This window comes from Meleagris gallopavo, chromosome 2 (genome assembly GCF_000146605.3).
Source record: "Meleagris gallopavo isolate NT-WF06-2002-E0010 breed Aviagen turkey brand Nicholas breeding stock chromosome 2, Turkey_5.1, whole genome shotgun sequence".
NCBI lineage: Eukaryota > Metazoa > Chordata > Aves > Galliformes > Phasianidae > Meleagris > Meleagris gallopavo.
Window position 1 is genome coordinate 37,223,245 of NC_015012.2, and position 25,590 is coordinate 37,248,834.

The 25,590-nt window shown below is 46.2% G+C and overlaps 1 long non-coding RNA gene across 1 annotated transcript in view; it reads left to right on the forward strand.

Annotated features, from left to right (window-relative positions):
* The first annotated feature begins 15,288 nt into the window (after positions 1-15,288).
* The window catches only part of LOC104909686, a 29,337-nt gene continuing 19,035 nt past the window's right edge, over positions 15,289-25,590 (forward strand). Inside the window, exons 1-2 of the long non-coding RNA XR_792516.3 lie at positions 15,289-16,562; positions 16,742-16,862. This is a non-coding gene — a long non-coding RNA (uncharacterized LOC104909686). The remainder of the gene's footprint in view (positions 16,563-16,741; positions 16,863-25,590) is intronic.

Below are 25,590 nucleotides of genomic sequence, written 5' to 3' on the forward strand. Positions count from 1 at the left end.
AACATGCTCACACCAGCTGAGACAGAGCAGTGCACTGCTTATGTTAACAAGGTGAGATTTCAGGGTGACATCAGAGGACACAGAGACCTCTTTTTATTAGTGCTTGCTGCAGCATGACATAGCTGCAAGGCAAGAGACTGAGCTGGAGCAGGAGGCTCCTGAAACACAGTCTGGAAGGGTCTGGGCCTTTTGAATCGCTGCTCGCCTTCTGTGCAGGCACACAACGCAGAGGGTTTCTTCTTGTGTGTGCCATCACACACCTCGCTTCCTCACGGGAGGACAAATAGGCTATCAAGAGCAGAAAGTAGGACATTTGGCCTCTCTCCTCTATGGGAGGTGCAATGCAGATTGGCTTCCTGAGAACTAGGACAGCACCTCTGAAAGTAGAGCAGCTGGTCACCCTGTTCGCATGTGCCTTACCTTATAAATGTATCCTTTAAAGCTCATGCTGTAAGAGGCATTTTTGGCCCATTTAGGGGAAAGTTTTCTCAAAATAGGGACGGATACACTGGAACCGGCCAAAACCCTTGCTTTCCATCTGGAGCGAAGTCAGAGCTGCATTCAGGGGGTGCGTTGCATTGTTTCTTGTGTATTGAGTGGTAGCACAGTGGTGAGGCATTTGCTTTTCAACAGCAGGACATGGACAGATGACATTGCCCTGCAGTGTTAGATAATGCTTTACTGCAACAAGAAACCGTTACTAAATCAAACTTCTATGTGTGTGCATGTGCATTTAACTATGTTTGATCAGAAGCAAAAATGTGACTTTCGCTTAAGATATCTTGAGAAAGTTGATTCATTGCCCTTCACTGAGTTTCTTCTCCAAGTGCAATTAGATGCATAATGCATGCAACATTGCTGGGGTGCTAGCAATGCTAGGGGGGATGGCAGCACACTGAATTGGTCAGCAGGATGTGCCTGGGAAGTGAACAGCAGTCAATGTTAGTAAACAGCAGCAGAGGGGTGCAAGCCAGGTCAGCTGGCATGGCTCTTGGAAAGGCACCGCTCTCCTTACTTGGGCACAGCCATTGCTGTTTTCAACCCACTGCAGTCTACAGTAATTTCATGTGGGATCCTCACCTTGAACCAGAGGTTACTCAAGCTGTCTGTGCAGTGCTGAAGTCTGGATTAACACTTCTGGGACTTGTCATCCTGAAAGCAGGTATGAGGCTGAAATCGTAGTAGTTAGTGAGGGAGGCTAATGGAAAGGAAAGCCTTCCCATTTTTGCCTCCAGTAAGTGTGCTGTGGTAATGAGCCTGGTGGCTCCAGTTGTAGTGAGAAGCTCACTGCCGTGAGAGCAGGTCTTTAATCCACATGAAGAGGTGTTTCATAAGCCATATGGGGTGCCCTGATTTGAATATTAATACCCAGAATGCTTATTCAGCTCACAGCCATTTTGCAGAAACATTGTGTCTCTGTGGAGCCAGACCCAGCCTGCGGGTGTTCCAATTTTGATTGTTTTTTTTTTCTTGCAAAGACAGTGGCAGGTTGTCCTGTATTTTTAATTCAGTAGTATTATTCAGCCAAGAAGTCTCTGAAGCCATTTTATCCGTGTTATATAATATTAAATGATTTTAGATTTAATGAAAATGCAAAGGAGGCTATAGGACGGTGGGTTTAGTCTACGTAGCCAAGTGACCTGCTAGTGATGTACTTCATAAAGTAACTTATACTTCTATAGGGCAACACCTTCTAAAATAAAATAGGAGGCAGAGACTGTGCCAGTGAGCCCTCAGAGTTTCGAAGGCCTTCAGCTCAAACCACGGATGAATATTTAGTGTGAACTGAGGTGCAATTCTCTAGCAGTGTCAGCCTTGCCTTGTTTTTCACATGGATGTTTGTGGGTAGATCCAGGGAAATTACTGCAGCAGCTCTGTTGTGGCACTGCCTTCCATCAAGCTGTTCTTCATCCATTGTAGAGGTTTCTGCATGCAGAGCAGTGGCAGGCTTGCAGTGAGAGGGAGGTCATGGAAGTGAATGTGGACAACTCAGATGATTTTTAGTACTAGGACATGCTTGTAATAAAGTTGGAGGAAGATGCTTGGGCTGCTGATGCAAGACCTTGGTAGTGCTGCAACAATGCTAGCTGCCTTGTGGAAGATCCTGCTCACAAAAACAGATACCACAAACAGTGGGTAAATTGTCACTCCTGCAGAGCCATCACAACACTGGTTTGCTGTCCCCAGTGCTGGGAAGAGATGGACCGGGTACTGGTTTTGTCTGCAGATAGTTGCTATGTAACATCATTTTTACTGTATTTATTTGTACATGAGGGAAAAGCCTTGCTTGTTGCTTCTGGACCAAATTTGAAATTTCACCTGCAAGGCCTATGACAGAAGCAGTGCTCCCAGGTCAAGCAGACGGGCCCTTTCAGAGACTCATGGGGTCTCCCAGCACCTAAAGGACTTCAGTCTAGATGGATGAGTGCTAGCAGAGAGAGCCAGACCCGAAGTGAGTGATTGCAATGGTAACCTGCTGACAGCAGTGAGAAGACTTACTGCGGCAAGGACAGCAACGCAAATATCATAACTAAAGACAGTGCTTCTGGATGAAGACCATCTCCCCTGCCTTTCACTTGTGTGGCTACACAGGGTATATGCATGTAGCATGAACCTGCGTCACTCTGCCAGAGCTGGTTTTCTTCAGCACTGGGGTGGGAGTGGTTTGAGGCACCTCCGTTTTCAGTGTGGGACTGGCTTGTGACCTAGCCTGGGGTGGATACCAATGTTCTCACTGCCCCTGGAAGAATAGACGTGGATCAGATGAGGATGCACACAAAGGACTTGTGTTTCCAGATCACTATTTAACCCCACCAGAGAGTGGCCAAGCTACTTCAGCATGTGACAAAATCAAGGGCTCTGATTTCTGTCTTGGAGATTTTCACAAGGGTTGCACAGATGGCTTTGTCTTGATTTCAAATGGTCTGCTTGGTTCTGATCACTCAGTTACTATAAAGAGATAATTAAGACGATGCTCTCTAACGAGGAAGAAGAGTGTGAAGTGTTGGGGGTATGGATGGGTGAGGAAATCAAGCCAGGTGTAACAGCCCTAAGATGCGGGAAGTTTTCCTTCCCTGGGAAATGCAAAACTGGAGGCTTGGAAGCTTCTTTAGATGAAGTGAGCCCAGGGCTGAATCAGGAAGGATTCAGCAAGGCAAAGGCAAAGCCTCCTGTGAAGTGACAAATCTGAGGAGAGGGATTTGTTTTTCCTCCTTCAGAGAGGCACAGAAAGTTGTATGAGGGTGATTTACATGCTTAAGCAAGGTTTTGGCATTTGTGCTCAGCCTTGTGGTTCATTTCCTCATTCACTCAAACGTACAAAGAGTGAACAAATGTTTGGTAAACAGGAACCTAAGGTTTCAGCGATGAAAAGCTTTCACCCTCACCCACAGAGCTGCTTGCAGTGTTGGAAATATTTTCCACACGGTGATGCATTGTCTCATGCCTGATATGCTGTGCTGCATGGCTCCAGCCCTCGCCCCGCAGCACTGTGTCCTCCTCCCACAGAGCCCATGGCAGGAGCCTGATGGGCAGAGTGCCCTTTGCTGCTAAGGCCTGGATTAGGGGGAGAAGCTGACAGCGAGGTGGCCTCTCCAGATCATCCTCTGTGAGTGTTGGCAAGGGCAGAGATGGGAAACTTGCACAGCTGTTTCCCAGGCTTGGTTCAGTCTATGAATAACTGGAGAGCTCTCCAATCAGTGGAGCCGTTGGGCCAGGTATTTGCAAGCACTTTATTTGGTGTTTTCTTTTTAGTGTGGCTGCTGAACAGGGTGGACAAAATAAAGAGAGGAACCTTTCATGCCTCAGCATTCTGCAGCATCCGGTGTTTTCATGAAACCACAAAGGACCTTAAAGAAGGACGAACAAGCACTTGGTTTATAGGCATTTAAATGGACGAAACAAAGAAGGGGCTGTGCTGTTCAGTGATCTCCCAGAGTCAGGGAGTCCGAAAGCATGGGTTCACAGGACCTCGAGGCTGGAGCCCATTCTGCCTGGGCTGCAGTGTGCATAAGCCCAACTTTGCTTGTGCTGCCGCTGGGGCTGGTAGAGCTGGTGCTGTATGGCCAGTATTCAGCTCAGTCTTGCTGTTCATGTTTAAAAGCCTCTCTGGAAGATGACTGCAGCCCTCTGCAGCTGTCTGGGGTTTCACCCTGAGCAGAGATGCATGGGAAGCTGAGAGGCAGGGTTCTGCAGTATGTGCTCTGGCTTGAGCTGCAGGGCCATGGGGCCCTGGTTCAGGTCCTTATGCAAGTGTATAGTAAGAGGCAGCACTGAAACGGATCTGGTGGCAAAAGCAGGGAGACTGCTGCTCCCACAGTTAATCTTGGTGCTTTTTATAGAGCATTGCACTGTAACAGTGGAGCTGGGAGGGAAAGGGTGGTGGTAGTGTGTGCTTCTTAATCAGCCTTGCTCATCTCTCCTCAGTGCCCAAGTCAACCAAAGCGCAAAGCGAAAGCAATTGTGCAGCAAAAATGTAATGCTGGAAGTTCTCTTCATCACCTAAAACTAGTGTCCCTGAATGCAGCTCCTGGGCTTGCTGGAACAAGTCCTCACTGCTTGCTCATCATGCCTTGTTCTTTGGGCCACAGGAAGCCACAGCTGCAGCTACAGGATTCTGTGCAACCAAGGAACAGGTGATCCATAGCTAAGTGAAGCTTTTCTGTCTCATTAAGGCTTCCCAGATTCCTGCTTTCTCCTCTCTGCTGGTGGTCTAGTATCATTTGGGAAGAAAGGCTGGAGGAGACAGAATTGATAAATAAGGTTTGCTTGTGTTTTCTAGTCACCCAGGGCCTCTGGACACTTCACGGAAGTATATCGTTAATGACTGAGACATGTGGGCATAACCAGTGAGCAGCATGGGGTGTGTGCTTCCACACCTGCAGCACACGTTTCCACCAGGTGGGCTAAGCATGTCCCACAGCCTCCCTTCACCGTAGGGTTGTTCTCATCTGCATGGCACAGCGAGGTGCCAGGCAAGTGCTTTCTTTCCTTTTGCAGAGATTGCTCATTTCTGTGTTTCCTGAAAGCTCCAGATTTCAGATCCTGAGGTAAAAGGCTTGGCCATGTGCACCACTCTCCCTGTCTGACCTGAAGCATGGCCAGATCACTTCCAATTAACCTGAAAGGAAAACTTGGGCCTAAGAATATTTTAGAAGCCTTTAGAAGGGTGAAGACTGAATCAAGTGCTAATGTTTTATTATCTATCTCTCTTAGCAAGTTCTCTCTGTTCACTGAGCTCCAGTAAAATTTTGAAGTCGTACTTTAGGTGTGTAAGACACCTCATCAATTCTAGTACTTACAGAATCTCTGAAAAATATTTTTTCTTTAAGAATGTTTTTTTTGAAACCCAATGAAGAGCATGTGAGGAGCTTCCAGGGCAAAGGTGCAGAGATACAGTCTAAGCAGTCTCAATGGTTTTCATCAGGAAAAAAGAATTATATGTTGCACAAGGATATCTTTTTCAAAAAAGACTCGATTATGAGTTTCCACATTAAATAAGTGACTTAAAGCTTAGGACTGAGGAGACTAAAACCTACTTTGGCCATGCCACCTTGCCTGGACAGACACCCACAAGCCATGCTATTGATATGGCTGCACTGCAGGAGTAGCAGGGCAAGGCGCAATGCAAGGACCAGGCTCTGAGCCCTGTGTGCCGATGGGGATTCCCACCAAGTGACTTCAGCTGAGTACATGTGAATTGTCTTCAGTGCTGGTTTTGTGAAAAATTTAAACTTGTTCCTGGTGGTTTCCTTTTCTAGACAGTCGTGCAGATCCATGGGGCTTGTATAGAATTTATGTAGAATGTGAGTCTTGGATTGTGTGTTCTACACAGTTGTACCATGACCTGCTACATAAAAATACAGAATTCTTACTTTATGTTCCCTTCTAGTTGAATTCCTATAGTGAATGGCAGATGTTCCTGTTCAGCAGTATTGTGTACTTAATTATCAGCTGAAAGGATTTTAAAAGCTGTAGGATTGATGGGAGATGACCAGAAGGTTAGTATGGTCTCCTAGGTTAGCGTAGGTGGGGATAACTGCTAGTTCAGTAGTGCTATCCCAGATTTGAGAATATCCTAGGCTTTGGCTGGTAAGTTCCATCAGGCTAGGTAATACTTCCTATGTCCTGTCCAGGATGAGATGGAGTTTGAGTAGGCTTTGACACTAGCTATTTCAGAGCATCTGCTTATGTAAAAGCCCTGGTCAGAAAGTAGATGAAATTTCCAGACCTCCCAGTCATTATTTTTGATGGCTAAGTTTCTGTGGATCATATCTTTAATGTTATCCTGAAATATATTTTGGTGTGGTGTAAGTGCATTATCACTGAGAGACAACACAAAGTGCCTCAGGCATTAGGCAGAGGACCAAATCTTGTCCATGGGATGAATATGTGCAGTTCCTCTTGACTCCCTGCTATCTGAAGGTCAAGTCTGATCCACAGTCTCCTACGAAACTGAAAAGATAAGAGTGCTGAAGATGTGGTAAGAGGGCAAAGGTAGTTATCAGTAGTTTCCAGCTTCTTTGTTCTGGCAGTGGGGAGGTAACAATGTACGTAAGAGGAGACAGATGGATCAGACTGAGCTTGGTTTCTAGCTGCTTGAGTGTTGAGGCAACCTGTTATCTTGCTTTAAGTGGTTTTGAACTCCTACCTAGCCCTTTTTGCTAGGCCAGGCCCAGTTGTGCCCTTGACTGACTGTACATTGCTTCTGCTGACTTAGGCAGGTCTGTCTTGCAAGCAGGCTATTCTGCGGTGAGGATAAGGGGCGTGCAAGAGGCATTCAGGTGCTCTGCCCCTGGTCTGCAAAGACCTCTCTGTATGTAGTCCTTCATGCAGACATCAGTGAGTCAGCAGTACTCAGTGCTGTCTGCCAAACAGTGATGCTGAGAAGGCAAACATCTTAAGAAACTCAGTCTTATGTGTGGAGATTACAAATGGAGAGCATGCAGAGCCTTTGGGCATGCTACCAGGGATAGGCAGGGTGCTGGTCTGCTAGCAAGTGCTGAAGCTTTTGGGTTTTGCTGTGGTAACGAGACCTGTGTTCTCCAGCCTTGTGCTTTCTGCGTACAGAAAGATGAAGGGATTCCTAGACCTAACTGGGAACAAAACAGCTAAACCCACCTGAATGAAGAGCAGGGCACCCTAAGAGGGCTGACCTTCCCCCAGCCCTTTTGCTGTTCAAGATCTCCTACAGTGGATCCCTTCACAAAACTCTTCTTGCTCCTTACAGGAGGGTTGAATTTATCCATGCCCTCTTGTTCAGGGGCTCTGATGAAATCTCTCACAAACTGGAAACAAGCCTGATATTTTCTTCTCTTTAACTGTGCCTTTCCAATTTCTTGCTCTTCTGTCCTTGCCAGGTCAGAGCAGGGTGTTAGGTGGCAGAGGCACATGGTAAGCACACACAGGTGTTGCACAACCTGCTTTGTGTTGCTGTGCCTGCTCTGCCAGGTTTGTGGGCTCCAACAGGAGATAGTTACCATTTCTGAAGAAAAAAAAAATTTTTTTTAATATAATAAAAAAAAAAAACCCACAGGATTCACATGCTTATCTCTAGACCGCACCCTCCAAACAGTTGCTCTGTCCTAGCAGACAGCCCATTCTGCCTTGGGCTAAGCTTGGTGCAACCTGCAGTAGGGGGGTGGATAGCAGTCTGGAGCAGCAGGCAGCAAAAGCTGAAAGGTTTGCATTCAGACTGAAGCATGGAGTGAGCACTGCTGTCTAGAAAGGGACAGACTCACAAGCCCCATCCTGAAGGAAGCCGCCTGGGAAGTTCAACAGGATGCAAAATAAATTACCATAAAGTCTACAATACTTAATAAATAAATAAATAAATAAAATCTGCATGTATTTTAAGGGGGGTAGGATTTCTGAGTTAGCAATAGTCTTCCTATTAAATTGGATGGAGTGATATAAAAACCCTGTAGGAGAGGCTGTCTTTCTCAATTTAAGCTCGAAAAGGCTTCCCCAGAAGGACAGAGGCCAAAGCTGCACAGGGGCACAGTGCAGCTTTGGTGCAAGCTCTTGGTGATGTGGGGCTATCCCAAGGCAGAGTACCCCTGTTCCATGTCCAGTGGTTGAATCTCAAGGATACCTTCCCACTGGGTGCTGAGCTAAGCCTCCAGATTGCTCCATGCAGGGACCCCAAATAGCCTCCAAATGGCAGTGGATGCTCCAAAGCTGCTACTAACTGGATTTGTTCTTTGCAGGCAACCCTTTTTCTCTGGGTGCCAGAATGCTGCTTTGTGGCAGCTAATGATTCAGGCCAGAACTGAGCTGATGATTTATAAAGGAAAGGCTTTGTATCTGCTGCCTTAAGTGCTTGCCTTGCCAACTTGCCTTTCTCCCTGACCTCTCTTCTGATCCCCTTGCCACTCACATTCTGGGCATTTCCAGCTACTTCTGAGCAAGGCATTAATGTAGATAAATATGACTGCAAGGAAGTAATGGCCAAATACTCTCTGTATCATCTATATGCACTGTTTGGAGGGTGATTTTTCATTTCATACATCGTTTGCTATTTCAGCATGTGGCAGTTCTGCAAAATGAGGCAGGAGAATTGAAGAGCTCATCCTTTGTTTCCACTGTTCCCACACCATGAGCACCAGCATGTGGTGGTTAGTGGGTGGCAATGGGACAAGCTCGTGTGGTTCTTGCTCTGACCTCATGCTAGCCATGTTGGGCTCCTTCTTTATCCTTCTGCCTTTTTCTTCTCTCATCTTGAGCACATCTGTGTAGAGTTAACCTACTTTCCCACCCACCCCTAAACTTTCACCTCACTGTGTTCTGTATTTTTTGGTATAATTGGTCCCAGCATATCAAACACCACCAGCCCTCTCCCCTAACTCCTATAAGAGCTCATACACCAGTGAAATAATCTTTCCCACCTGGGCCACTCTTGTGGTTTCATATCACTTAATCCTCCCCTGTGAGCTGAAGAAGAGTTTAAGGTAACATCTGCTCAGCTTTATATTAGTTGTGTTCATACTGATGGTCCCTTGGTTCTCATTGCTAAGCAAGTAAGGGGAACGTCTCTGCGAGAGTCCCACATTTTCTGGGAGATAACAAATTCTACCGGGTTAACCCTGCTATTAGAGGGCTCATTAAAATCAAGGATGTAGGTTCAGTAAATTCTCTCTCCCAGCCCGCTGTGCTTATTCCGCTTGCCTATTTTCCTCCTCCTGAGTTTCTTCCTGGATTAATTTTCTCCCTGTCACTGATGGGCTGAGAGCGAGGAGCAGGGCTCCTTCCCCTGTGGCACAAGCTGCAAGCTCACATCTCCCTGCAGCTGGTAGTAACTGCCTGTTGGCTTTGCTGCTGAGCCATGTGCCAAGTCTTCTGCTGGAGAGCTACCTAATTGCTGCTGCTCAAAGCCAAGGAGCATCCTACTGCGGTGCCCACCAACTCCTCCTGAAAGCTTTGGGCAAGAGGAGTCTGCAAAGTGTTGGAGAGACCTGCTTGATCCCAGGAACATTTTGAAGGTCGTCCTCTCCATCACGTTGCAGGATTAGGGAGGAACTACAGGGTGTCTTTCTGAAGATCTCTATTCTTTGTGGTGTCCTATGCCAGGTGAACTCATTCATTTTAACAGTATGCTGCTGCACTCCTTGAAGTGAGCCATCAATTGATTTTTTTTGGTGACTTCTTAATGTGTTTGTTCCTTTTTTTTTTCCTGAGCAACAGCACAGGCACTGCTGCATTTGGCAAAAGAACAAAGTCTCATTGTTCAAAGCCTGCATGCTCCAGCATCAGCTGGGACAAACGCGATTGCGCTCTTCGACCTCAATCTCCAAAGCAAACTGGACAAAAAGTGTAAAAGCTCAAAATCCCAGGTTAGGAAAGAAAAAAAAAAAACAAAACACCCTCACTTTTACCTTGTCTCGAGAGGACTCTGTCAAGCCCAGTTTTTCATCTTTCTATTTGCTAGGAATACCTCTTCAGAAACCTGAAAATAGCATCTCCTCTTCTCTTGATTTTGTTCCCTTTGGACTGACCCAGCTCACCACATCCATTTGGTTATGCAGCTCAGTCATCAGCACATGTCTACCCGCCACTGGATGTTGTGCTTGCTACTGCATCTGCTCAGGGGCAGCCACAGGCAGGGCTTGGGGTCATGCAGGATTGATTTTGGATTAGTCACAAAAAGTAAACCTGCTATTAAATTTTTTCACAGCCAAGTAGTGGAAATAGCCTTCCCCCGGGCTCTTGTCTGTCAGGTTGCAAATGCTGAGGCAGGTGCTGGGGTTGATACTTTGGCTCTTGCACAGCTCCATCCTGGTGCGCAAGCCCAGGAGAATGGGCTGATCCTTGTCTTGCTGCAGGGCTATTTTCTGCAGTTTATTTTCTCCTGTTCTCTCTGTGCCAGTTTTAGCTGAAAGGTGCTTGCTGCCTCCTCAGGAAGCTGTCGGGTGACTTGCTATTAAAAGTGCTCAGGAATCCTGCCCTGAATTTTAGCTGCCTTTTTACTTTTTTGTTTTATATTATTTTTATTTCTCTGCTAGTTTTAATCCTACCTTTTTCATGCAAGAAAAGTCCATTTATCTCAATATCCTTGGGATGTTTTGGACTATAATATTTTCCCTTTGGCTGACCTTGGTAAAACTGATGGATAAACAGGTATATTAGTTTGAAACTGACTTTTAACCAATCAAAACAAGCAATACTAGGATAAAGTTTCTTACATCAATACAGCGCTTGATTTTTCTGTCATAAATGTACCTGGAAGAAAGGGCACCTTTTCTGACATGCTTATCTACATTTCAGAAGCATGGCATGGTGTTACTTTGCCAACATGTACCTGTATCATTTTTTTCCTCATAAGCCAGTTTTCTCCTTCAGTCTGATGGCCACTCTACCCAGGAGGTATCCAGAAGGAAAGACTGCACAAGTGTGATGAGATGGTTACTTATGTCTCTTCTCTGGGATATATCATGCAGCCCAAAATTGTCCTGAAACTTTTTCTGTTGACATGACAAATTGTAAACTCATGTCCAATTTCCTGTGTGCTAACCCTGTAAAGTCTTTCACTGCATTTGGGTCTCCTCCTCCCATAGGGTGTCTTAATTTTGGAATATGTCCTCCCTGGACATATTAGTCTGTGTGTCCTTCGATCTAGGTCACTTTCTCCCCAGATCCCACTTTTTTTTTTTTGTCCTTTTGTGTTATATTCCACTCCTTGCCAGTGATTGCATCTCCTTCCCAATGTAGTATCAATTGCAGTTTTAATAAATGCACTGTCTAATGCTTTTTCTAGATCATTAATGAAGATGGTAAATAAAACTTAGGCTAACACTAGTTTCTAGTAATAACCCTACTGGATGCCTCCCTGCAATGTGACAGTTTGTTGTTGATCACTATTCATCACCAAGACTGAACGTCAGTGTCCCTGTGTGGGGTAATTTATATTCATTTAGCATAATTCATCACAGAATCAGAGAAAAACATGGCTAGGAAGGACCTCAAGAGGTTGGTTTCAGAAATATTCCTGACGTTTTCAGCTTGCTATTAAATGCCGGCAAGGAGACAGGACTCACATCCTTCCCAGGCAGTCATTGTTCTTGCACTTTGGCCTTCCCCAAGCATCTAATCTTAATCTCTCATGCTGCAACTCAAGCCTGTTGTTTCTTGCATCCCTCAAAGTGGATATATTTGGAGAACAGCTTATTCCCTCTTTTTCTAGATTTATGCTTTGCACTGTTGGATATTGTTGCATCTCCCCCAGTCTCCTTGCTGGGGTAAACAACCTCCATAGAGCAAACCTTTCATCAGAAGTCCTGTTTCCCAGACATTTCATCCTACTTTCTTCTGGATTCTCCTGAGGTAAATGTTGCCTCAGTGCTGGGTAACATGGAGGGTTCAGCTGTGTGCTTCACAGACTTAGCTCCTCTCAGTATCCCTTGTTATGGTGATGTCTGTGTGAGACAAAATGGCCTTTTTTTAAATTGTTGTTCATTTCAGATTTCTGAGTTGCTGTACTGCTCCGCATCTGCCCAACAGGTTGTCTCTTTTTTTGTCCTACTGCAGCTGATTGTACCTACATCTAGGCACACCTTTGCTTCCCTCCCTATTGAATTACATGCTTTTTTTTTTTTTTTCAGACCTTTCATCTGTCACGTCGAGATGATTTTTAATTCTAATCCTGTTCTCTCACATCCTTGTAGCTCATCTCAGCTTGGTGCTATCTGCATACCTAATAAGGATGCTTGTTATTCTATCATCCAGTGGTTAATAAAAAAACAGTGAATGAAATGGGAGCAGGCTGGAGCCCTGTTGAACCCTACCCATCAGTCCTTAAATTTTGCCAATGACACCCTTCTGAGTACGGTTTTCCTACCAGCTTTGCCTCCTTCCCTCAGAGGGACTGTCAAGGTCATGTTTCCTTGGCTTTCTTCTTGTAACATGAGGTGAGGCAGTACCAAAGCTCCAACCAAAGTCAAGATGTAAGACTTCTGCTTTGCCTCTATCCGCAAGCCCTGTTGCACGATGAAATTAGGTCAATTTGATATGATTTGCTCCTGGCAAATCAGCACTGGCTGTTCCTCTTCTCTTTGTTGTTTCCTAGGTGCTGATGATTAGTTAGCTTAATTATTTGTTCCAGTGCTTTTCCAGGAACCGAAATTGAGCTGACTGGCCATAATAACTGCCTTGCTCCTCATTTCCCCTTTCTGCAGCCAGACAGGGAGCTGCTCTGTAAGGAGCCCTGTGGCTCACAACAGCCCCTCCTAGGCCAGCCCCTTCTCAGAGCTCCTCTGCAGCGGTGCCAAAGCAATACTTTCCTTACTCCTCCTCTGACTACTGCTTTGGAGCTGGAATATTCTGCTCATCTTCCCTTTCTGTTCTAGTTATGCATCCTTTGCATGCCTTTCTCAATTTTATCCCTACTTGTATGTGCTAAGCATTTGTGCCCATCCTTAGTCATTTGCACATCTCAGTTTTCTGTTGGCTTCCTCCTTGTCTGTGAGGCCACTGCAGATTTAATGACTTGGCAAGCTGACCTTACACTGTTTCTTAACCTTCCTTTGCACTGGCACTACTTCATGTTTTTGCCGTTGTGTTGTTTGTGTGTGTTTGTTTGTTTTTCTGCAGAAAATCTCAGCACTCTTGAGAGCATTTGCCCTGGAACTCGTTTCCCTGAGATCTCTCTTACCAGTGTGCTGGGTTACGAGGGAATATCCATGGGGCTCAGCAAATCCTCTTAATGGGAAAGTGTAGAAAACAAGACTTTCAATGAAATTGCGAGCTTCACCCACTTCCAAATAGACTTTCCCAACCTATGTATACTTCTTGTTTTCTCTTTGTCTCTTAGCAGAATTAAGTGCCACAAGCCAAATTCTGACCTCATTTACACCAGTAAAATGTGAGTCTGTTCCAGAAAACTGCTAAAGTTGTTTTGGGCTTACAGTGATGAAAATGAGAGCAGAATCTGCCTCATTAATTCCCCCCAATCCACAGAAAGTAAATGAATCCAAGAGGAAATAGCTCTTCAGAAGGGAGCCCTGGAAAGAATTAGAGACTGACTTAATGGGATTATGGGAGAAAAATGCTTTAACAAATCCAAATCAATCCTCTCTTCAAAACACTCACTGTGCCAAAAGAAATAAAAACACTGTTTTGGGAAGGAAAAGGTTAAAAAGCTATGAAAACATAATCTCTCAGCTTGTTCTGATGATAGTAGTCCCATTGCAGAATGAGCGCAACCCAGAAAGGCTGAGTCAGCAATACCCTACCTGTTGCTTCATGTTGGGCTGTTGGACTTGGAGGGAAGAAACTCAAATTTCCCACTTTAACCATGGGGTCCTTCTGCAATTTCAGGTTCGATAAAAGACATATGGAGATCAGTTAGCATTACAAGTAGGGATGGATGGAACAGGTCTGGCAGCCAGAAACCTTTCTCCTTGTCACTTAGCCAGTTGGACATTCAGCCTCCAGAGTGTGCTTTGGCTGTTTATTCTCCTGTTAATTACCATCTTCTTGCCATTACCCCTCAATACTGTGTATGGCACCAGAGCTGGATTTGCCACAAATAGGCATAGAAGGCCCTACTTCTGCGATGTTAGGGGATGGAGCTGCATGTTGATGGCCTGCCTTTGTGCAGTCAAGTGGAAGGGGGAAATATTCTGAGCAACTGGCAGGAGCCAACCTCTTCCAGCCCGGCAGGTACATTCGTGTGCTGATAAAAAGAAAAGAAGGAAGGAGCATAACGCTCATCCTGTGCCCATTTGTAACAGCTGGAGGCAACGTGAGCTGCTACCCACATATATGCACTGCCTTCTCTCATCTCCCCCAGCAAGGTGGCTTTCTCCATTTGCCCAGATACCCTGGTCAACCTGAACGAAGAGCTAGGACGAAGTAATTGAAGCATGGTCTCCTCTGTTTATATCCAAGAGCACACCATTACCAAAGGCAATCCTGCACTGAGGATGGTGACTTTCTATTCTGATAGTCTGATGATCTTTGAGGAAGGGCTAGGCTTTATGCACAGATCCACAATTCACAAAGAAAGCTGGGCTAAACGAAAGTATTCTGAGGGGAAATGCAAGACTGTGGGAGGTCTACAAAGTCCTTTCTATGGTGACAGATTTGAGAGGACTGATGTATTTTATGTAATTTAGAAGTTATGAGGTTGCTTGATATCTGCAAAGAAGAGCTGCGGTAGGAAAGAATTTCTAACTGGGGACTTGAATTTAGAGAAAAACACATTGAGCAATTCAGTGGCTAGAAGTAGAGAAAGACATGAGCAGAACAGAAAAAGTTGCACCTCTTGTAGGAGAATAGCTAACCAGAGAAATGGCTTTTCTAGCACCTTGGTAGACCCTCCAGACCTTTCAGTCTTCCAGCCAAGAAGAGGTGGCTTTCTAACAGATACATGGCAGCTCAAAGGGAAGTCCTGGGTTTGCTTCAGAAATGACTGGCAGGGTTCCCTGAATCCCTTACGCGATAGGTTACATTTGATGATTGTAATGGACTGTGCAGCCCTTAAACAATGAATTTCTGACATTCAGCTGTTCTCAAGCGTAGCATTTTATTGTATAGCAGTTTGGGATCAAAAATAGCTGTAATCAGTGAATTAAACAGGAAAATTAGCAGTGTAGTTGCTTCAGCACCCCGTGTGATCCTTAATTTGATAGTTCTTTATGTTATGTCCTTACATTTTTTAGTGTGCTGCAGGACTGTGTGTTGGACACAGAATCACATTACAGGGGTAATTGGGAGGCAGCTGGGGAGTTTTGGCAGCTGGGAAGGGGACAACAAGCACTCTTGGCTCTTTAGGAGGTGGTGTGGATTTGTGGGAGAAGTACATTGACTGAATGCTAAGATCATCAGAAGTGAAAGTCAAAAGGATTGACAATAATATTTGTCTCATCTTGAAGTTACCACTTCTAGAAGAGAACAACAGCACACAGTGAAATAGGAGCTACTGTTCGGCCTGCAGACTGGTGATCTCTCAAATCTCACAGCAAAATGTTTTTTTCAGTGCAGCTTGATTAGTTTAAACCCAAAGTATAGTTGCTATTTGCAATGATGTTATTTACAGAGGCTTAAGGCCAAATACTTGAGGAAAACCCTGCTGTTGCAGGACACAGCTCTTACTTGGTCTGTGTGTGCTGAGGAGGTTTGCATTGGTCTAGAACCAGTGACCACATCCTCAGTAATATACGGTTGAGATAGACTTTGCTTCACTTGCCACAATTATTCTGTCTTCGGATATTTGCTCTCCTGTGCAAATCCTAGAAACTACTGCTCGTTTGTTGTCCATTAAACCTTGCAACCAGCTAGTGCATGAGCATGGTTTAAGGGAGAGAGGGGAGTGAAGCTGGGGCTGGGAAGGCAGGGTAGGTTTAGTTATCAGCTGCTGTGAAAGGGATGGGGCCTGTACAGATAAGGTGCCTCTCACGAGCATTTTCATTTGGATGAGAAAAACAGTTGTCCTGGTTGCGCCAGATAATTGCAGTTTGATGAAGCTCAGGGTCTGGCAAACTGGTCTCCCCTTGGGGGCACTGTGCTGGGAGAGAAGATCCCCACGAGAACCTAAGGTTCTCCAAATAGTGGTGGATGCTCAGGCTGTGGCTCTGAGCGGGAGCCATCTGCAAGTAAAACATACTGCAAGCTGACCAGTGTTGCTCTTATGCTTCTCTATATGCTGACGTAGATATAGCCTTTACCCTCTATGTCTGTGTCACAGTCAAAACACTCTACTATTGCTTATTTGTCAAGATCATAAAGATTAAGTTAATTTATATTTCAAAGGGGCCCTCCAAAGGAACTGTCTTTGTCATGATGTGATTATCAGGAAGGCCAAAGTCTTTAGTCTCTGCCCTGTGACTTCTTGAGGACGTGAGGCTGCCTCTCCACTGAGAACCAACTCATTCCTTTTCTCTCAAGCTTTCTTATTTAATATCCTTGTCCTGAGTCCGGTGTATGCTAATTTGTTACTAACTGGTGAGGATTAATGCAGAGGAAATATAATGCTGTGAGGTTACATGACAGTCTTGGGCTTGGTTGTCAGAAGCCACTGTAACCTTTCGTTCTCTTCAGTCAGTATCGCCACAGCTGTGATTTCCAAGGTGAGATGTGAACTTCCAGGAGATCTGAAGGCTCAGCAGTAATCAAAAAGATCTGCAGTCCCTATTTATTGTGCTGTTATTACTTTATTTAGATCCATTTTGTTTTATTGATCTTTGGTTCCTGCTTGTCAGCTTAGTTTTAATTCTTTCTTCCACATTCCCTTGTCTCCTGGTTGTAGAGGCAACTCGGAGGACTTCCAGCCACCAGGGTCAGTCTCACTGGCACTGCCCTACTGGCGTGCCCCTAGTGGAACTATGCTGCAGGTCACTGCATATCAAATGGGGATGATCCACGCTCAGGTGAGTGCATGCTTTTCCATGGTGAGTACTGATGCTCTCTGCCACTTCTTGCGACTCTCTGTGATGTCCTGGACACTCAGCATTATTTAAGATCCTACATCACTTTTCACATTGTTAGCACCATTAGCTACTATTAGGCGATCATACATTTAATTCCCTGAACTTTATATTATCTCTTTGATTTAATGTAGATAAACTGTTGTTTTTTTAAGCTGCTAAATATTATTAGAGACTGACTCTCCCAGCCTGTGCCAATGATGGGCAAATTGAATCCTATTTTATGTGTAATTTCTCAATCAGAGAACAAAGTGCTTTGGCAATCTGGATCAAAGGCACCAAGTACAAGTCATTATTATTGTTGGAATAGTGAAATGAGCTCCTGGAAAAATCGTGCTGACTTCTCCTTTGTACAATGCCTGCACTGTGGAGCCTTTGATGTCTAATGGTCTGGCACCATAACTTGTGTAGATATAGCATGGCCTGTAAATAGAGAGGTAATGAATGAGTAGATCATTATTTATTACTTTTAAGACTTCAGAACACAACTCAGAAATCCCATGTGCATGAAGCAATCCATATAAGACAAAATATATTAGAAAGATAAGCGAGCCTTTCATTTGATCTAGCAGGGCTATTCCACTTTTTAATTTTTTTTTTCTTTTTACAAACTCTTCATCCTATTTTAGATGGACATTCCATCAGGAAGATGAGGTATTCTCACTCTACATCTTTAAAACTGGTGTCATTGGAAGATCAGAGTGTTGTTCTTTGTGTTGTTTTTCCTGAACTCTGTACTCCCCAAACTACTCTGAAAGCAATGAATATATTCCCATGGCAACAGAAGCACAGAGCCTGGGAACTGATCTCAGCAGGGCTCTTCCTCTGGCAATCCTCAGCTGATATAAATCGAGCATCTCTCATGCTGGCACAGGTAGCTGCTGAGGAAGGCATCATTTGGGGTTTGAGTTTCAGGAAGCAGTATACACAGTCCTAATGAGCCATATCTAAGTCTGTAAAATTATAAGTGCTGTAAAATAGATGGGAAGGGGAGAGTGGCGAGTAATGCTTTTGTGTCTTCTTCATCTACCTGTACATGGGGAAAACCCAGGACCGGGATGACATGGGTGCTGCCTGTAGGTTGAACAGCCTGCAGCAATACCTTGCGAGTAATGCCATGATGTGCTGGTGAAAAACTTCGCATAAAGGAGAAAGCCAGCTCAGTAGCAGGGCCAGGGGAAAGCCCCTGGCTGCTTGGAAGAGCCACTTAGCTTGGAGTGACAAAGCATGTTGGATCTCATTCTTGTCTCATTGCTTGTGGGGTAGAGACTGTGTGTGGGCAGTCCTTGTTGCAGCCCCATGAGATGCGGGATTGCATCTGCAGAAAGGTGCCAGCAGCAAAAACCCACTGCATTATCGCTGTTGTTAGCTTTGCTTCCCTAACCTTTGTTCAGCCACTGTTTCATTCTGGAAGCACCTTAAGCCCCTCCATCAGTAGAGGTTTGCTAGGAGGATGATAGATTCCCATGGGACTGAGATCCAGGTACAGCCAGAGAGTATAACCAGAACACCTCTAACCAAGCCCTGCCACCTTTCTCCTCTGTGGCAGCTCAGACTGTGCTCATCAGGAGAGGGAAAGTTGGTGGGGAAAACGTTGGGAAGCTTCTAGAGGTGCTAATTAAGCAACTTTAGGTTATAAACATCTTTAATTGGACTAATTTTTGGTGTCACATATTGCCTCTTGATGAGAAGATTCCTAAAATTAAAGCTGTTTTAATCTGTCTCCTGTTCCTTCTCTCTTCTGTTTGTCTTTCTGGTTGCAAAGAAAAAAAATCACTGACACTTCTTGGGCTTTAGTGAATACTGCTATTTTTAAGGCGTTAAATTTGATTTACTTCAAATCTGACCCAGAACTCCATGCTGAGACCAGATTGCCTTTACTAGTGCTGTAGCTAGCTTCCCATTTTTGCATGCAGATTTTTAAGAACAGATGAAAATCAGGCTGGTAAAAGATGCTAGCTCACCCCACCTTAACTAGTAGTGTTCTTTATTTTAACCTTTGACCAGGGATCCTGAAGTACATCACTGTCTTCTTGTGACAAATGGAATGTCATCCTCTTTTCTTCTTTTTTTTTTTCTTTTTAATAAATGTTTCTTAAATGACAGAGTTGGTTTTGTATTGAATTACAAGATCCGAACACCACCCATCTTCCCTTTGTGGCTCTTCATCACTGTCATGGGCCAGCTGATATTCTCCAGCCTCTATGGGAGCTGGCGTTGCAGTCCACACCAGGCAGGTCATGGCCTGCTCTGCCCAGGGAATCACTGAATATGTCAGGTTTCAGAATTCCCTGTTTGAACTGGTTACAACTTCAAGAGTACCTGCTGGTGTATCTTTTGTGCAAGATCAGTTTTAAATCCATGCCTCAAAATTAGTGGCTCTGTGATGGCACAGAACTGCACGAGCATGGGGGCCAAGCGAAGGAAGGAGCATGACAAATGCGTGAGAACAACTTCAGGAGTTTTCAAGGGTAGGAGGAAGGTGCAAAAGAGCTTTGGGACTGCAAGAAAGGAGAAACAAAAGCAATGTATCTTCTTCCTTGCAGAGGGTGGCCTCTCACTTTGTCCCTACTCTGCTGATCTTCCATGGCTCCTTGCCAGCCTCTGTGCAGACAGAGCGGGGGAGCCTGTGGCCTTCTGTGTGCCCCTCCTGCCTCCCTACTAGCGGGCTCAGCTTCCCCTGCCAAAGGGTCAACACTTTCTCAACTCAGCTGGGTGTTTCATAGCTTGCACAACTCTCATTTGCTTGAGGATTTTTCCGAGGAGTACGGTGCCAAAAGTTGCACTGTAGAGGTTGTATTTCACTTCCACAAGGCTGCTTGCCATTTTCACGGTATCTCACACCATCATGGAGCATACTGTAGGTAACAGAAACCCTTAGTTTTCATGGATGGTTCATGGTGTGGTTTGCTTTGCAAGCCCTGCTCACAGGAAGCAGAGCCTGCAGCCTCTCTGCATGCATAAGGGAATGCATCTCCTTGTGGCAGACAATTTGCTATGAAATCTCCTGGAACTGCTCCAGCTCTGTATGCTTTGCAGAAAGAGCATGCTTGGGTACCTTTGTGCTGGGCCTGCTCCCCACAGCCTGCTCTGCCCCCTGGGCTGCAGCCAGGAGGAAAGGTAGCCTCTCTGAGGAAGCCACTGCAAAATGGCTGCCTGAGTGTGGCCCAGCCCTGCGGCAGCAGCCCAGCCCCTACAGCAGAGCTTGGGCCTTGTGAGCCTGCAGGGAAACATTGCCTAAATCTGGGGGGAAATCCTGAAAAGCCCTTTGTGAGGAGTGTATTTTTGCAACAGCCTGTTTCCTCCTTCCCTCTCCTTCCTTTCTCCACCGCTTTGTCTGCTAAATAAAACAACCTACATTTTTGACCTGAATTACTTTAAGTGTCCCTGAAGGCATGTACAGCTACTAGGACTGTGGAAAGGTTTTCTTCTCTAGTGTGGTTAGATAGCTCTGTTAGAGACAGGTCTCAGGCTCGATCCCCCAATATGAGTGCTGTATTTATGTTTTGGTGTACAGAAAATCTGCGTTTGCATTTTTGTAGCACTATCCATCGCAGAGAACCTTGGGCTGCTTTATGAACAGGCACTGATCCTGTGGGGAAAATCTCTTCCCATTTCAGTAGGTGAGACCCAGGGAAAGCTGCAACCCAAATCCTTGCCTCTGCTCTCACCTCTCTGCTGCTGGGGCTTGGGGTGCCAGGCCCCACACCCCTCAGGAATGATCTATCTGTCCGCGCTGAGCGTGCTCCCGCTCTTACTGCACGTTCCGAGTGAGGGGTTTTTGAAAGGACAATGAAATTGCTCGTTTTGGCCTGTTTTAGCACCCTCTCCTATAACATGCATGGCAAGTCTGGCTGAATTAAACCAGCCATACTAATTTCTCTTGTTAGAACAGCCCTGTGTAATGCACAAAATGCTTGGCTTTGGAGGATGATATTACAAAGAAGGACACTGTAATTTAGTGGCTCATTTAATGTGAACCAAGAGAAATATGAGGCATGCCAATGCCGCATTGGGGCTCTATTTATATCCTTTTTGGTGTACGGTATGATTTATAATAAAGGATCATTTTTATATAGTATTAGCGTGGTAATGGAGCTTACTAGGTTACCATGTCTGAAGTTAGGAAATATTGTATTAGAACAAGCTCTGTTAACACAGCGTAAGAATAGCCCTTTCTCCAGTATTAAATCACAATTCCAAGCTTCTTAAAATAAATATTAATGCGCTCTGTTTACCTAGAACGCTGGGCTTTTATGAATGCAGCACCAGAACCTTCATGTCTGAGCTCAGAAGGTATTAAGTGCAACTTCATTTGGCAGTAGCCAGCCTCCACACTCAGCACCTCTGGTGATTTTGCTCACCCGAAGCACTGTCCATGGGAGGCCCAGGAAGAGGGAGAGAAGCAGAAAGCAGAAGAACCTTGTTTGGCTGGTGAGCATGCTATGACAGACTGACGGGAGCATTCCCCTCCTCCATCCCCAAGTGCACAGCCAGTAGTGGGGTGCTGTTCTGAGCTGGGGCATGAGGATGCGGGAACAGAGGGGATGCTGGCAGGAAGGAGGAGGAAGGAGCAGTGTTTACTCGTAGGAGCTTTTCTGAAGGCCACACAGCGAGCGAACAGTGGAGCCAGGATTAGAGCGGAGCCACTCCTGGCACCTTGCCCTCAGAGTGATTCAGAGCTTGTTTCCAAAGCTAGAGAGCTGGTTGAAGTTTCATTTGTCTATCTAGACAGCAACGTGTTCTGCTTCCCATTTAAAGCTCTGGAGCCTTCTGGTGATTCAGAGTGCAGGCAGCAGTTCCCCTGCGTGCTGGTTCTGGTGCCAGCCAGCACAGTGCCTGTGAGTCTTCAGTGCTGTCATGCAGATAGCGAAGGCATCAAAGTGGGTCTAGAGAGAAGGTGGGAAATAATCAGCTGGAGGATTCTGAGAATATGGGGAACTGTCATAGACATGGCCGCATCATGGCAACTGTCCCTTCTGCTTGAAGCTATGGTGTGAGATGGCAAAATGTGAAGGTGCAGGAGAAGGGCTGGTGGCAATCCTGCCATCCTAGCCTGGCATGAAGGAATGGCAATCACAAGCAGACCTCCTCTGGTGCCATCCATAGCAGCACATGCCCCAGCCCAGTCTCCCTTGTGCTCCATCCAGTGCCACTCCCTGTCCCCAGTCCATGCTGCTTTGCTGGAGGGGGGACCCCTCTGATTACCCTCAGGGCCCCCTGGGGACATGGCCGTTGTTGCCAGCTGGGAAGGTGACACACAGGAGCTGACAAAGCAGAGCTGACTGTGCTTCTCAGTGAGCCAACCTCAGTGAAATAGCCCAGCCACTTTGAATGAAAATGAATTAAGTAGCCTGGCAGTAACTCAGACCGTATTTTATTAACTTGGACAGAACTGAGTAACATTAATCCCCCTCCCTGAAATTTCTTATTTTACAGCCAGGTTCTAATATATTAAAATGTGCTGGCAAAGCTTTTGGTAAGTTACAATCCACTTGTCACCAAACAACACACAGCCCAGCATTACCACTTAGGTAGGGGCTGAAAAGCAGTGAGAGGTCAGGTGAGTTTCTGCAGCATTCCACATACCTGGCCAGAGCACCAAGGAGTGGGTGGCTGCTGTACCACCTACAGTTTGTGTTGTAACCTCAGAAAAGTCACCAGCAACTTGCTGTGCATGATTTTCTGTGACTGATGCCTGGCTATTCCAGGCTGATGCAGGCCAGCTCTGGCCCTGGGGGTGCATCATTCTGCAGAGCTGCTGTCGAGGGATAAGTCTTTTCTTAGAATCAAGGTTGGAAAAGACCTCTGAGATCATCTAGTCAAAGTGTCAACACGTTACCACCATAACCACTAAACTAAACTTTGTCTTAGCTCAGCAAAATGCCTGAAGAAGTCTGTGACTTACTCTGAGCCTCAGTTTCTCTGCAAAACTGGGGACATCCTTCTGGACCGCTAGGTATTAGGCCTCCACTCTAGTCCCATCAGAAACCAGAATAGTCTCTGTGCTCTAGGCTGAAGCCTTAGCAAGAAATACAACTGCTCTGCCTTTCCTGTTTATTAGCAATAATAATCCTAATAATACTTTGCACATCAGTAAGAGCTTCCATCTGAGGAAATTAAAGCACTTTGCAGTCATTAATGATTTAAGATGCTTAGCCCAACTCTGAGATAAGTAGGGAAAATCATCCTCATTTTTACAAATGGGAAACTCAAGTGAACTGTAGTCGAGTAGCTATGCAGGAAGGCAGCAAGGAGGCAGGTGAGAGCCCCATCCCTGTGGCTTCCAGGTCCATCATGCTCCATGCGGTTGAGCCACCCATGGAGCTGTCAAAAATTGCACTGGGAGAGGAGGATGCAACAGGATGGGACAGGGTGGGTGCCCATGGCCCTGTTTGCTTCCTTGGCCTGGCTGCAGGCACTGCTGCCATTGGCCCTTCAGGGCGGTTACAGGGAGAAGGAATCCTGTTATAAATAGTCAGCTGAACTCCAGCTCTCTGGGCAGTGAACTTTTTGTACATAGCTGCCTTGTAAAATGAAACTACCCCGTGCCTCCCTTGGTGGAAAAAGAAAGCGAGCTGGGACCACACCTCTCCTGTTCTGTGTGTAAATCTGCCCATCGGGACCTGGCAGCACTCGCCTATTTAAATGAAATACTCATTATAGACATGGGACTGCTGGGTGGTTGCTCGTTAACCGTTTGGGGCACAGCTTGAAATAGCACGGCTTGGCCTGGGCCAGGGGCTGAAACAGGATTTTCCACCTCGTAGAGCAACCAGATCTCAGCTGCCTGCTTCCCTCCGCTATGCAGAACTTATAAATAACCCCTTTCTCATCTTCAAAACAGCTGCTGTTTTTTTTGTTTTTTGTTTTTTTGTTTTTCAACACACAACATAAAAGAGAGCTGAGCAGGCAGGCGATAGTGAAAGTGCCACCATGTTGCTCTCTTTTAAAGTCCGCTTCCCTCAGTGCAAGAGGAGAGCCCTGGCTGCCCACCGCTGCCCACTGGCCGTGCTGGTGCGGTACTCCTTGCCTTATCCTCACGTCACCTCTCGGCTCTTACTGCCCTTTCCTCTCTGTCTCCAGCTCTTTGACTAATAGCTTTGCTTGCTTTTTATATCTGCGCATGTGGCACATCTGGAGCAAGGCGTGCCTCTGCTTTGTTGTTGTTGTTTTATCTTCCCCTCTATCTATACGTGCGCGTTAGTATTTTTCGCTTTACTTTCCACTGCCATGGCAACTGCTAGCTGTTTGGCAAAAAAAGCTCGCGGGGAAGAAAAGGGGCTCAGAGCGCTCAGCTGGCAGATGTCCAGTGTAATCATGCCGCAGCGCCGAAATGAGGCCGCTGGCGAGCTGCCCAGCTGCAGAGAACAAAGATGTCAGTTCCCTGCGCTGGCGGCGGCGCGGGCTTGGCACCCCTATATGGCTTCCCAGAACTCCTCGCCTTGGCCGCCTTCCATCCCCTTCAGGGCAGCAAACAGGATTAGCACACACAGACTTGTTTTTCTCTTTTCTCCTCCAACTGTTCCAATGACATCATCCCTGCTGCATTCAGCTGCCAGCAGGGTGACTTTGTTGGGTTTTTTGTTGTTGTTGTTGTTGTATTTTTTTAACAGGAAAAAGAAAAATGCACACATGCCACAGAGCACAATGTTTTAGGTAATGTTAAATGAAAACCCCCAAAGTGCAGCGAGCTCAAGCAGATGAAGCCAGATGCGCTGTATTTTTTTTCTTTTTCTTTTTCATAATTGAATTCCTGCAAGATAAAAATCTCATTTTCCTCAGTAGGCTGTAATCAGCGCTCGCAGAGCTGTGGTTTCCAACTGCCCTCGTCATGTGCTTCCTTATGAAACTCCGCCGAGAAATCGCCTTGGCACGGGCACCCATTTAAAGGGCCCGGGAGCGGGCAACAACCCCGGCACCCCAAAGCAACCTGGGGCTGAGGGGTGCCAGGACCCCCACCCCGCCCACTGTGAGGCCCTGGGCTCTGCAGGGTGGTGCCTACCCTGCTTGCTGCTCTGCTGGCAAACCACTGGGCTTAGGAGAGCTGTTAATTGCTGCTGGACGTGGCAGGGAGAGACTGCATTTCATCCCTCACAGTCTAGTTGTTGGGTTTCTTTTCGCTTCTAGACATCTGTGGGGCATTTTCCTCTCTTCACTGTGTCTCTTTGCCAGCTGAACAGCACAACAGTGCTCTACTCCCCAGCACTGCGGGAGCCCCAGGAGTGCCACCTCTAGGGAATTTGGGCAACAGCCGACCCATCCTTCCCACCCTTCCCACTGCCTCTCACTGTGGCCCACCTCCCACCACGTCCCCTCTCCCCAGGCTTGCTTCCTCAGCCACAGAGCTCCTGTTTCCCTTGGCACGGACTGCAGGATGCGATGCGTGTTTCCTCTTATCACTGCACCCAAGCAAGCCCTGGAAGCCGCCTGGCAAGAATAGTGTGCTCTACACAAGGGATGAGTCAGTGGTGGAAAGCTCTTGCTCTGGGAACCAGGCACATAGGTGTGCCTGTTGGCTCTTGGGGTGGACCTAGCTGCCGGCAGCCATGCTGGTGCATGCAGCTTTTGCCTACTTCTGCTTTTGGCTTTGAAGAGCTGTGGGGGCACAGGGACAGATGGCTGCTCTGGTTCTGCGTTGGGTCACTCAGGCTTTCTGGTGCATGGATGG